The sequence below is a fragment of the Octodon degus genome, unplaced genomic scaffold (assembly GCF_000260255.1).
Source record: "Octodon degus isolate 3935 unplaced genomic scaffold, OctDeg1.0 scaffold00239, whole genome shotgun sequence".
Taxonomy (NCBI): Eukaryota; Metazoa; Chordata; class Mammalia; order Rodentia; family Octodontidae; genus Octodon; species Octodon degus.
The window spans coordinates 2649363-2662281 of NW_004524815.1; the positions used below are offsets into that span (position 1 = coordinate 2649363).

Below are 12919 nucleotides of genomic sequence, written 5' to 3' on the forward strand. Positions count from 1 at the left end.
TCTCTCTCTCTCTCTCTCTCTCTCTCTCTCTCTCTCTCTCTCTCAGCTTTCAGAGTGGCTTTATTTAAAAATTCACTAGGAAATCTTGGTGTGAAAAAAAATGATATAAAAGCAATACATATGGAAAAGCCTTTAAAAAAACTATGCATTGATTGAACATAATAAATATATCCAGCATAGTATACAGCGTTCTATACATGAGGTAAATAATGTGGGAGAGAAACATGAATGTAAAGAAAGTGAGTACTTTTTGACTCAGAGCACACAGTCCTCTCAGAGTTTGAGGCCATACTCTGGGCAGAAAGTCTAAGAGATAAGTGTGAGAGCCTTCAAGAAGTCTTCCTCTCCATCTCACCACGTGAGGAACCATGGCAGAGAGGACATAGGGATGCGGTGTGTGGAAAGTCTTTCTGGTAGAGCCTTCACCTCCTTTTGCACCAGAGAATTCACCCTGGTGAGAGACTGTATGAATGTAATAAATTTAGGAAATCCTGTAGCCTAAATTCTTACCTTAATGTGCACAAAAGAAGTCACACTAAAGAGAAACCCTATCAATATGATGAATGTGAAAAACCCTTTAGTGGGAGATCTAATCTTTTTTTTTTTTTTTTTACAGCAAGGTTTTTCATTTGTTAAAGGTAGGAAAAGAAACATGTTCTGCAAAGAAAGTTTAGGTCAAGAGAATGTAGGGAAAAGGTCTGCTGTCCAGCGTGAGCGGGGATACTGTGAGAGCTCTGGGAAGACTGTCCTTTTATATTGCCCTCTTCTCGAGCTGACGTCAGATCCAGGCCAGCCTGTCAAAATCCTTTGCATTCTCACAAGAAGTCCATGTGTGGGGCTTCGGCACCCGTGAATGTGTACTGGGATCTTGCAATTAATAGTTCATGTCTCCTTCCCCAGCTGGCTGGCTGTGCTTCATCTCTGGGCTCAATATCCTGCTATAAAAGAGTAGGAAATAACCTGGACATGCTTGTGTACACGTGTAATCCCAGCATTCAAAGAGGCTAAGGCAGAAGGAACACAAATTCAAGCCAAAACTAGGCATTTTAGCAACCTTACAAAATTGTGTCTCAAAATTTAAAAAAAAAAAAAAAAAACTTTTTAAAAGGAGTAAAGGCCCTTGTTTTAATCCTCAATATAAAAACAAAAGAAAAGGAGGAAGAGGAGAAAGAGGACTGTATACCTCTTTTCCTACTTTTTCTTTGCAGAGCATGTTTCTTTTCCTATCTTTAATAAATGAAAAACCTTGTTAACATTTGTGTTTGTCTTGGGCAGTTCTTTGCTCAAAACAGTATGGAAGAGAAAGAGAAGAGGAAAAGAAAAGCAAAACAGGGAATAGGCCATTGTTACATGAGTGTTAAACATTAACACATTTAGGGGCTGGTGAGCTAGCGCAGCAGGCTAAGTGCCTGTTCAGACACGTGCAAGGACCAGGTTCCATCGCCAGCACCACACGCTGCATTGGTCCAGCCCCAAGGTGGGCTGAGCCGGCCACTGAGACAGGGCCTGGTGGCACATAGCTATAACCCCAGGGCTGCGGAGGCTGAGAGCAGGAAGATCACGATGAGCCCGATCTGCTGAGACCCTGTATCAAGTACATTTAAAAAGAAAAAAGATTAACACATTTTCAACATAGGACAAACCTTTCCTTTAACTCCTCAGGGCTGGTAATTGCCAGAAGAAAAAGTAGGCTTCCTTAGAGTTCTCATAGCTCTATTTTACTTATCTGTGGAAGACCATGGGGACTGTGGGGGCACCTGGCCTCCCAGCATTCCTCTCCTATATTTTTTTCTCAATCGCCATCTCAGCACGCCCCAGGGGTGGGGCCAGCACTGAATGCTGGGAATCAAACCCCTGGCCCCTGCGTCTGCCTAAGCAGGTGCTTTAATCTGCTGAGCTATCTGGCTGGCCCTAGTTTAATATTTTTAAAGAGAATAAAAAATAGCTTTAAAAATACATTCAAAGAGATACAGAATTTCACTAAACAAAATGATAGCAATTCAACAATGGTTGTCATATCATTATGTTGTCTTTACATTGGTCATTCAGATTATCAGGTATAAGTATACAAAACTGGCCCCAAAAAGTTATAAAAATTAAAAAGGAGGAAAAAATTAAGCATTAGCTACTCCTTTCAGTAGACCCACAGAAATTAGTAGCACAGTTACCTGTGTCTATACATACATTAAATCCAGAGATCTTAAACACAGTCTCTAGTATATTTGCAAGATTATTCCCTAAGAGTACTTACAGCTAAATCCTTCCTTCCTTGTACCTACCAAGCCCTACACTTTGGTTGACAGTCACACTATTAATTGGTCAACCACCCTTGACATGCTGCAGACCTCTGGGCCAGAGATTGCAATTGTTCCTTCTTGCCTCACCCAGCCAACCGTAGCTCCCTGCACACAGAAGTAAATATTTGGTGAGGTGACTGGAACAAGGGCGCACACAAAGACGAGCTATTGTTCTCTTTGTTTCTCTGAGCCTGTGCTTCCTGCTTGGACCTACTGCATGAAAAACATCCAAAAAGAACAGTGAGCCAGGAGGTAGTCAGGTCTGCAGAAAGGCTGTGTCCTGACCTTAGAGCTCTTGCCCTACCCCTGCCTTTCCCCAGTGTAAGCCTCCTAGGCTTTCCCAGCCTCTGCAGCAGTGTGGGTGGTGGGGACAGGCTCAATGGAGGGAAGAGAAGGGAAGAGAGGTGGGGCAAGGAGGCATGGACCTTAGAACACGCTTCCAGGCCACTCCTCCTTGCCTTGGAGAGCGGCTACTGCGAAAGATTGGTATTAATTCTAGTAGCTTCTTGGTGGAGTTTTTTGGGTCTTCCAAGTAAAGTATCATGTCATCTGCAAATAATGATAGTTTCTGCTTCTAATATCATATCAATTACTGTTATGCTGCCTCTTAAGTAAATGTTTTTTTTTTTTTTTTAAAGGGGGTAATAAATGAAAACAGAGGAAAAAAAAAAAAAAAAAGATCGGTGAGGAGCCCTTTGCAAAAACACAAAAGAAGACAGAGGCCCAGTATGGTTCTTGTGAACCATGACTGCTGAGCCATCATAGAAAGCTCTGTAGAGATGGGGACCCTGCTCTGACGTCACCCCTGGCTTCCAGTTTTCACTGTTATGCACAGCACTTCAGTAGCAGCTTTCTAGATGTCTTCTCATGTTCATAGAACAAATACCCGGAATTTTATAGTTGCCAGCCTTTTTTTTTTTCACATGGTTGTACATTTCCAACTGAGCAGCAGCACTTTCCCTTATTTTTTCTTACTTTCCCCTTACAACCTTTCTCACCTGTTTTGACTTTTGGTGCATGTGTGTAGTCCCTAATGTAGCAGAAGCAATGTACGGTGACCCATGGTGAGGCCTGCCCGGGCCTAGGCAGGCAAGAGTCATGTAACTAGGATTCCATACATGGATACTCTTGTAGGGCCAGCTTCTGCTCACATTACTGACTGGGCAGTTCTTCATCTATCTACAATTAATATTCCAGACCCTTCTGGGTCTCTTGATGAGCAACCCTCTCCCTTTGTGCTCGATGCTTGCTAAATGTGTCTGGATTCAGAGCAGCAGGAAGAACTCCGGCATCAGGGTGCAGAGCAAAGGCCTCATTCGCCTAGCGGCAGCCCTGAAAAACCATGAGCTAAATCCAAATCTTAATGCTGTGCAGTGGTACCTCACTTCACAGCTTACCCCACTCCGCGGATCTGGGAGAGACAGCCAGCCAGGGCCATGTGCGTCACCCAGTGCATAGCTTGAGACAGGAAGCAAGACTTAGCAGATGCTTCTGTTTGACAAGCAAATTGTTGATGAACAGAAGCATTTGCAAACAGAGGTGTCGCTGTATTGCTGCTGTTTCCTTCCCTCTCGTGCATGAGCCTGAAATAAATTTCACCAGGAGCTTTGAAAGGAAAAGAGCATTGAAAGATGTCTAATGAAAGTGAATTGAAGGGGCCGGGGAGATGGCTCAGTAGAATAAGTGCTTGTCTGCCAAGCGCAAGGTCCTGAGTTCAAAAAAAGTGCATTACAAAAATAAATTAAATTGGTTTCTATTGCTGTAAAGAGATAGCACTAAACCATCCAGATGTCTGGAAATAGAAATGTTTCATCAAACTTTCTTCTAAAGAGATTGGAAAAACCACTCCCAACCACACCTCCTCTTTGGGGAAGTCCAGATAAGATCATCAGTACTATCCCTAAATTCCATGAGGGAAGAAAGAAGTCTGTCTCTTGTGAGTGTTCTTTGCTTGGCCACCCACTGGCTGCCCTATTGGGCTTGCATGCCTGCCAAGTGAATGAATGAATTAGAATCCCAGAAGTTGAGTTAGAAAAATAGTTTTAATGGTGCTTACTTGCTCTGAAACTATAGGGAAGTTTCCCTGTGTCGGGAGAGTATAAAGTCAGGTCAAATACGGGAGAACGGGCCCAGGAGGCCTGCGGTAGCGCCACAATACAAACAAACTTATCTCTATTACATCACAAGTCAATCACATGGACTCGTTCTCCAGGCCTTGACACCAGCTGGTAGCAGCATCCCATCGAGCGGTGACTACGGCAGTGGCTGCCTAAGTAGCAGGGAGCCAAAGTCACCTCCAGCAGTCTCCTCTGACTCTGCTCCTGTGAGATGTGGCAGAGGATCCCGGAGAAAACGGAGTGAAGAGCCCTCCTCCTGCACCCGAGCCGCATGCTCCTGGCTCAGCCCTTTATTTCCACCCACAGTTTGAAGACTGGCTTTAAAAGAAAGCCAGAGAAACCTACCTGTGTCCTTGGGAGCGAGGCTATCTTAATCCAGAACTGTCTCCAAGGACTGAAACTTTTTGAAGTCTAAAAAGAAGAGAAAATCTGTTTGGTCTCTGAAGGCCTTGGATTTCAGACAGTAAAAGATTTCCTGAGGCCACTGAATAAAAGCATGCGAGAAGTTCTGCTGCTGCATACCGACTGGGGTGAGCAGTCCAGGGTCCCTGAGAAGACGGTGCTCACGTAGGGGAAGGAGCGTCTGGAGAGACGCTTCCCAAGGCCCCAACTCCAACCCAGAGCCCAGCGACGTGTAAACAAGCAGTCAGAACAGTACTTTCTCAGGGGAGCTGAAACGTTACTGGGACGTGAACAATGCCCAAAACACCCCCCCCCCTCAAGGGGCAGAGCGTCACCCCTGGGTCACAGGCTGAGGTTATCAGGAGGAGTTCTCAGCACAGCTGCTCTCTGTGAGCTGCCACCTGGGGCATCCAACCCTACCCTGCGCTGGGAGGTGACTGTTTCTCCGACTAAGGGCGGAGAAATGTTTAAATGGCCCGTTCACGGATAATAAACTACATCAAAAATCTCCATTTGGGGCTGGCCAGATAGCTCAGCGGACGAAAGTGCTTGCTTCAGCAGAGCACGGGGGCCGGGATTCGATCCCCAGCGTGCCGAACCAGCCCCTTCCCGGGGACGCGCTGAGATGGCAAGTAAGGCTGCGCATGGTGGTGCGCGCCTGTAATCCCAGTGCTTGGGAGGCTGAAAGCAGGAGGATCACTACGAGTCTGACCGATGTAATGAGACCCTGTAGACGCTGTAGACCCTGTCCTAAATACAGGGGAAAAAAATCTCCATTTTGTTTTAAGCCAGCTTTGCCTACAGAGCTCCAAGTTCAGAGCTTTGTCAAACAAAACACTTTCAGGAAATTGTCTTCCGGTCAACTTGGTCTTGGGTGAGTTTCAACATGGAGCTCCCAGAGGCAGGGGGTTCTGCATGCTTCGTTAATTTTAATTTTCTGACTTAATAGACACCATCTGCCTCCTGAGTTTCAAAATCTTTGTTATATATATGCACTCTTTCACTTCAATTGCACACTATTCTATGAGAAGTTATTTCTCTAATTTTACAAGTGTGAGAACTTCAGGTGACACCTAACATGTAGCTCTTTTTCTAATAATATTCTCCAGTAAAAGAAAGCAGCGCTCCTTGGAGAAATGACTGACTTTAGAGCTGGAAGGAAGAATGAACCAGAGAAGTCCCTGTAGCTGTGCAGTGCCAGGGAGGCAGCCCCCAAGTCTGTCTGCCCCGAGGTCTCTGCCCCTTTGCACTGCTTCCTTCTCTTTGGTGAGATCAATAAGGAAAGTAAGAGCTGGCCAAACAGCTCAGCAGTTTAAAGTGCCTGCCAACAGGAGTGGGGGCCAGCGGTTCGATCCCCGGGCCTGCCATGCCAGGCCGTCCCCAGGGGCACGCTGAGGTGGCAGTTGAGACTGGGCATGGTGGCGCGCACCTGTAATCCCGGCTCTTGGGAGGCTGTAAACAGGCGGATCACTATGAGTCTGATCTAGCAGTGAGACCTGAACGCCCTTTAAGCCCTTTCCTAAAATACTAATTCTAGTAACGAGAATGATGATGAAGAGTAAGAGCGCTCTCGGAATCAAGAAGAAGCTCCTGTTTCTCTCAGATTCTCCCAGGCTCACGTTCCAGGACAGTAGTTTCAAAAGTAAATTTACTTCCCAACTTTTGCTTGCTTCTCATGTAAATAGCTCCACGCAAAAATGTATTGTTCGGATAAATGACTCTTTTATAAAATTAAGAAATAGAGAGTGGTAATGAAGCCAGATTTATTAGAGGACAGAAACATTTTGAGAAGCCTAGCAACAGCTTATCTTAGTCTACTGCAGATGCAGACGCACGCAGCTCGACCCCGCCGGAAAGCTGAGGGCGGGCAGAACATCATCAGCCGGAGCGCTCGCGGACAGCCTCGCAAATACAAGCGCGGTCCGAATCAGTCCCGCACGGCGGAGCAGAATGAAGCACGGAGATGATTTCACTACACAGAGAAAAGCTTTTGAGAAATGCAGTGTCTCTTGTTACCCAGTGCCGCTACAATCCGGAATGGTTACATTTGTTTGGGGGAATGGTCGCAGGTATAGGGCACGTCTTAATCATTTCCTCTCCCTTCCCCTTGTCGCCCTCCCAGTCTCCGGACATCTGCCTTTAGCTCCTGTCATTCTTTACTATCCAGTTATATTTGAGGTTTCTGTAGCAGTTGATCTCCTGACGCATATGTTCAACTCTACAGCCTAGATTTTCTCCTTGTTATTTAATTTTATTAGTACGAAAACAAAAAATAGGAAAAGAAGAAGAGACCTGGGGGGGGCGGGGGCGGGGACAGATGAGGAAAAAGGAGAGGAGGAAAGAGAAAAAGAGGGGTAGGAAATTGACAAGAAAAGAAATCTTCCGCTGTACATTCCACCCTAACAGCTGACGCGATCAATCTAAACCTCAGGCTCTACCCAATAATTTAGCACTCAGCCAAATGGGAATTATTATTCTAAAAACTCGAGCAACTTAACCTGACAACTGTTAATCCTGTAAAGTACAACGAGCCTGGGTTTGGGCAGCGAGGAGCTTAGAACCATGCCCTGAGTGGATGCAAAGCTGAGCAAAATTATCAATCTGTGTGCAGAGTCCCTCGGTTCCCCCTGGCGCTGAACAGAGCTGCTTTCTGATTTCTGTTTTCTCCCAGAGCCCTCAGCTCCTGGGCAGATCGGACACCTTGCGCTCCTTCCCTGATTGGCCTTCTTCCACGATCTGCGCAACTCTTCACTTCGGAATATTTACACTTGGTGCTGGGCCAGGGGACAGAGCACAAGAAAAGGCAGGTGTTCCGACTTGAGCGACTCCGAGCCCAGACACCAGCGCCTGTGCGCCATCCTTGAGTGAATGCTGCCACCTCGAGGCTACTTGAAGCATTGCACCGCGTGCCGTGCTCGGAGGAAGGGCTGCAGAAAGGACTTGCCTTCCCTTCCTGTTGCACGAGGCAGCAACCTTGGGGGAGTGGGGGCGCTCCGGGGGCACCATCTGAGAAGCTGGCAGTCTGTCCAGAAAGTTCACGTCATGGCTGCATGCTCTGTTAGCAAGTCTTGCATCTGACTGCTGAGCTGGACTGTCCTCAGGGCACCATGGCCCGCATATTATTATGTGCGTCTAATTTTATCTATGACTAACCCAAGACTCACAAAAATAAATACCTGCCTAAGGCCACACAGTTAGTAGGGCAATTGAAACCCATGGCACAAAGGCTCCTGATATTTCTGTCCTCCCATGTGCCCGGAGTTTCCTAAGTGTCTGTTGGCTTCTTGGCTCCACCTTTGGAAACGTCTTCATCTCCTTCCCCAAGGTCGGGGCCACGTAACATCCGCTCCACCTCTGCCTCCGGGCTGGACATCCTGCCCTCTTCCATGGCGTCCTGCTCTGCATGGCCCCTGCTGTTCTCCGTTTCGGTCCATTTTCCTACAGATGGCACGGTTTCATTTTTCTTCATGGCTGAATAATATTCCATCACATATACTTTTCTTTATCCGTGCATCTGTCGACAAGCCCCGTGCTGTTTCCATAGCTTAAGCCCTTGTGATTGTGCTGCAGTAAACACAGGCCTGGGGTATCTCCACAGCCTGCTAATTTGAATTCCTCTGGTGTGTGCTAAGTGGTAGCCCTCTAGTTTTTTGAGAAAATCCATGCTGATTTCTGTAACGCCTTACTAATTTATGTTCCCACCAACAGTGGTACAGAATTCCTTTCTCTCCGCCTCAGCGTGTGCTGATTTACCCAAACCTTGATGACAGGCGCTCTAACTGGGCACAGTGAGGTCTCGAAAATAGTCTGCATTTGTGTTTCCCTGATAGTTAAAGATGTTGAACTCTTCCATACATTTCTTGACTGTATGTACTTCTTTTGTAAAACAATTTCTGGATTCACTTGTCCCTTTATTGACAGATTACTTGTTTCATTGGGGTTGCGGTGGATGAAATGTGGAGCGTACACAGAAAGCGCTGGAAGCACCCGCCATGTGAAAGGGGCGCGCTTCTTTTTCTTTGGGGCAGGCAGTCTCGCTGCGTTCTCCGCCTGCCTGCGTCCAGGCGTGGGAAATTCCACGCCACGCGCCTTTACACAGGCCTAGCGGTCTCCGCTGGTCCTCCCTCCTCGTAGGTTACATGCTTTATGCTGTTCTTCCGAGGCTTCCGTGGGACCTAAAACAGCGCTGGCCTTTGTATGACGCAGCTTACTGATTCTCCCAACCCCATCTGATTCTCTGTTTAGCAAATTGGACGAGGAGCGGAGATGCGAGCTGAGACGGCCACTTCAAGGAAGTTACTTCATCCCTACCTACTTCAGCAAACTGACCTCCAGATCACTGACCACGGTGGATTACAACCGGCGTGTGTGCTTCTCCTGGGGAACAAAAAGGCAACGCTGTTGATGCGTGGATGGATAATCCTTAAGGGCCAGCGGCTAGAAGGATAACACCGCGCGGTGCTGAGCCTCCTTAGAGCTAGCGTCCAACCTACCTTTCCTTTCCACGAAGCACCTCCAAATAACTGTTGACATACCTGCAGGAAATGGGGGGAAAGATCAGAAATTAACAAATCCTCGTGAAGTAACAGAAGTCAGAAGTGGACAGAGCAGGATGCAAACCCCCAGCTGAGGTCCGGAGTCACACGAGGAAACCCCTCCTGATTCTAAGTTCCAACTCAAGTGCGTGGTCTCAGGTGAGGCACGGAACAAAGGCTCAGCCATTTTCCCACTCGGTAAGTCTGGGGTTGGCTAACAGTGACCCGCGGTAGCTGGTGGCCCGAAGGCTCTGGGCTGGGAGCTGTGCGTTCGTCACTGAGTTATTTTGAACTGAGTTAATCATAAAGGTTTCCGCAGGAAGTTCCCTGGACTACAGTGAGACCCGGGGCAGGCAGCAGCAATCTTGACCCTCAGAAGCCCCTAAACTCTTCTCCGGTGATGGTGCGTCCTTGACCAGGGGTAGCCGTTTTCTATCTATAGGAAACAGCTAAGTGGGTGGATTTCCCATGCCATGGAAACCAGTCACCTTGAGCATTACTTTGTCAGTACGTTGCTACAAAGGAAGATTATGTGCTCAAACTCCAACTCTTCCATAATCTCCGAGCATTTCCAATTCCGTCAGCTTTCTTCCTGAGCCTTAAAAGAATGATGTGTAAAACCACACAAAAACGACGAAAAGCCTGCTTCTGTTTTACAGTCTCCATGGCAATGCCAGAGACGGGGCTGCGCTGCCGTCTCCACGCAGCTCTTGGGCCATGTGTTAATGCCTTCACGGAGGTACTTGGCGGTTTGCAAAGCCCTTTCTCACTTATTATCTTGGTTAATCCTCACAGCAAACCCTCGTGGGAAGTATTATTACCCACATTTAGCATATTACCCAGCCGAAATTTAGAGAAGATAAGTGGCTTAACCAACTTTATTCTGTTTGCAAGGGTTTGGCTTATCGCAAATCTCCTGTCCTCGGTACTACACGCAGAATGGCACAGCCCGGAGCCGCAGGTCACCTGCACGCACACGTGTCCTTTTCCTTGGAAATCTGCCTGAGGTCCGTATCTCTCAGAGGCCATCACATGGCTGATCCACTGCCCAAGAGAAAGCCCCTCGAGCAAAGAATTAGAAATCAGCGGCTCTGGCTTTGCACTAAATCAAATGACCTCAATCTACTTATGTAACCAGTCACTTTTTCCATAGGAAACGGAAATAATAATCCTTCCATTCTTTCTCCTTTGCAGTCCACTCCACCAGCACTACCCTAGGTGAAACACGGTAAGCTTCCCAGAGCTAGGACTATTCCAAGCTCTGCAGGTGCCTGGCTGACCGCCCTGCGGAGGGCATCCTGGCCGTCCGCCAGTGACGTGAGGCCGGTTTGCATCTGTGCACACACGCGTGGCTCTTTTCAGCTTTCCATCCAGCCTTCCCCAGCTGGCTCTGTCAGCCCCATCCATGCCTATCGACACTCATTCCTAGTTGCTCACTGATGCTTCCAACTTGGTGTCTGTGGTGAAGGCGAAGGGGCTTTCCTTGGCCACAGATGCACCTGCAGCTTACACGCAGGACACGCCAGCGAAGACAGTGGTGCAGAGGGCAGGTTGGCTGACGCCGCTTGTGTTCTGCAATCACTTCTAGGGTCCTCAAAGGCACTGAGCTGAGCTGCAAGTGCCCACTGCAGTGACAAGGCCACAAATGCACACTGGATTGGTGGCCATTCCTTTGCCATCTCAGTCCCCACTCTGCTACCTGTACATCTGGAGATTGCCTCCTGAGTAGGCTACTGTGCACAGGCCTAGCCTTACGGCGGACTTGGGAAACCCCAAATAGCAGACTCTTGGAGCGCAGTGACAGCTTCAGCAAGCTGCTGTGTAGCGGAACTGAGGGACAGCCCCACTCGCTCCCTTGCTTCACTTTCCTTCACGAAAGTGTAATAGTCATCACCCTTTTCATTTCATGGCTTGTCTCCCTTCCTGAGATCTCTGGACATTTCACCTTGCCAACTCTCAAGCTCTCTTACACTTCCCGTAACTTGCCCAGCGCCACCTTCTCTATTTTCCATTGCCTTCCAAAGTTTGAGATTATCTTTGGAAAATCTCCCTCTAAGCTCTCATTTTATTTTTGAGTCTCTGGAATTTCTTAACTCATATCTGAGAAATGAATGATCACTGGAGAGGGAAAGTTGCATTTTCCAAGTATCACTGAGCATAATAATAATCATCGCCTTCAGCATCCCTAACACTGGGAAGTGTCCCTGGGATCCTCAGCATCAGCAGAACACTCTTCCTCGCTCTTACACATTTTCAGGATGTAGCAGCCTTTGAGGAGGCCGTGGCTGAGTGACGTGGCCCCCCCAGTGCAATTGTAGGTGGAATAGTGAAGGAGCTACAGCTAAAGGAGGGCTGTGGCTCATATCCGGGCACCAGCCAAGAGCTCCTTCACCATGCTTTTTATCTCTTTAGGGCCATGTGCCTGTGGAATGCGACGTGAACCAAAATAACCCTCCACTCCTTCAAGTTGAGAGTGTCGACTGCTTCCCTCCTTTCAAAACAGGCTTGAGACAGTACCACCTTCTGAAGAAAGGATAAATTTGCAGTAAGAACAATCCAAACACCAGCTGTCTCGTGAGCTCTTTTCCCACTCTGGGGTTCCTAGCGGGTTTCTGCTTCCCTCGAGCTGCACGTTCCGGGACTGTTGGAGACTTTTCTAGCCTGCTGTCTAAGTGACCCCCGCCGCTGCTCTCACTGGAGACCTGCTTATGTTTGAGACACTTTCCTCTAAAGCAAACCACGATGCCTTCTCATCATCTTACCCCACCTTTTCCAGATCCCCCAGCTGATGCTGCTGGGCAGCTGCTCGGTGCCGTGCTGCTGGAGGGCCAGCCTTTCTGCCGGGGTCCTGTGCCACCACCGTTCCTGGCGCTCCTCCGCCCTTGAATTCTGCGAAGCCCTCAGGCGTGTGCGTTGATGCAGAGCCGACACCTGCCCGCTTGCCTTCTGCGTTGCTCTGCAACTCCAGTGCTCTAGAGGCTTCGCCTCTGAGGTTGTGAATTCAAGAATTTCTACCCACTTCCTCCTTAACAGTGCCCACGCGTGTAAGCACCCACGTCTCTTCCATGGAGCTCTGGCGTCTTCAGGGCACTCTGCCCTGCCTAACTTGGGGAGTGGTCCAGTTCAGCTGAAGCCAAGCTGCAGGGTCTCTTTCCCCAGCCAAAAAGTTGCCAGTGGATATGAGCCCTGAGCTAGTCCAGTTAGGATCAAACTTTTGCTTGTAAAATCAAGAGAAAAGCACCTTTTCTGCCCCTGACGGTCAGGAGAGCAGGAACCTGTGTCTGGCATCCGTCCCATAATCAACCAAGCGCCCATGGCAGAGCCTGCCAGGAAACCAGCTGTCCTTATTGAAGCATTGCCTTGGACAGCTCCTGCTTGCGTTACAGAGCATCACCAGACTAACTGCAGGACTTCCCTTGGAGAGCAGAGGTCTGTGTCTGCAGCATAGTCCGGCTACACGTGCACACCCACTGGTGGGGAAGCCCTCCCGCATGCCCACTGGTGGGGAAGCCAGCCCACGTTCCCACTGGTGGGGAAGCCCTCCCGCATGCCCACTGGTGGGGAAGCC

The 12919-nt window shown here is 48.4% G+C and overlaps 1 protein-coding gene across 1 annotated transcript in view; it reads right to left on the reverse strand.

Moving 5' to 3' along the window:
- The window catches only part of LOC101566536 (olfactory receptor 1444), a 6949-nt gene extending 1988 nt beyond the window's left edge, over positions 1 to 4961 (reverse strand). Inside the window, exons 1-2 of the mRNA XM_004645781.2 lie at positions 4937 to 4961; positions 4760 to 4825 (exon numbers count right to left, since the gene is read on the reverse strand). The gene's annotated coding sequence lies outside the window, so the exon portion shown is untranslated. The remainder of the gene's footprint in view (positions 1 to 4759; positions 4826 to 4936) is intronic.
- Positions 4962 to 12919: the final 7958 nt, after the last annotated feature.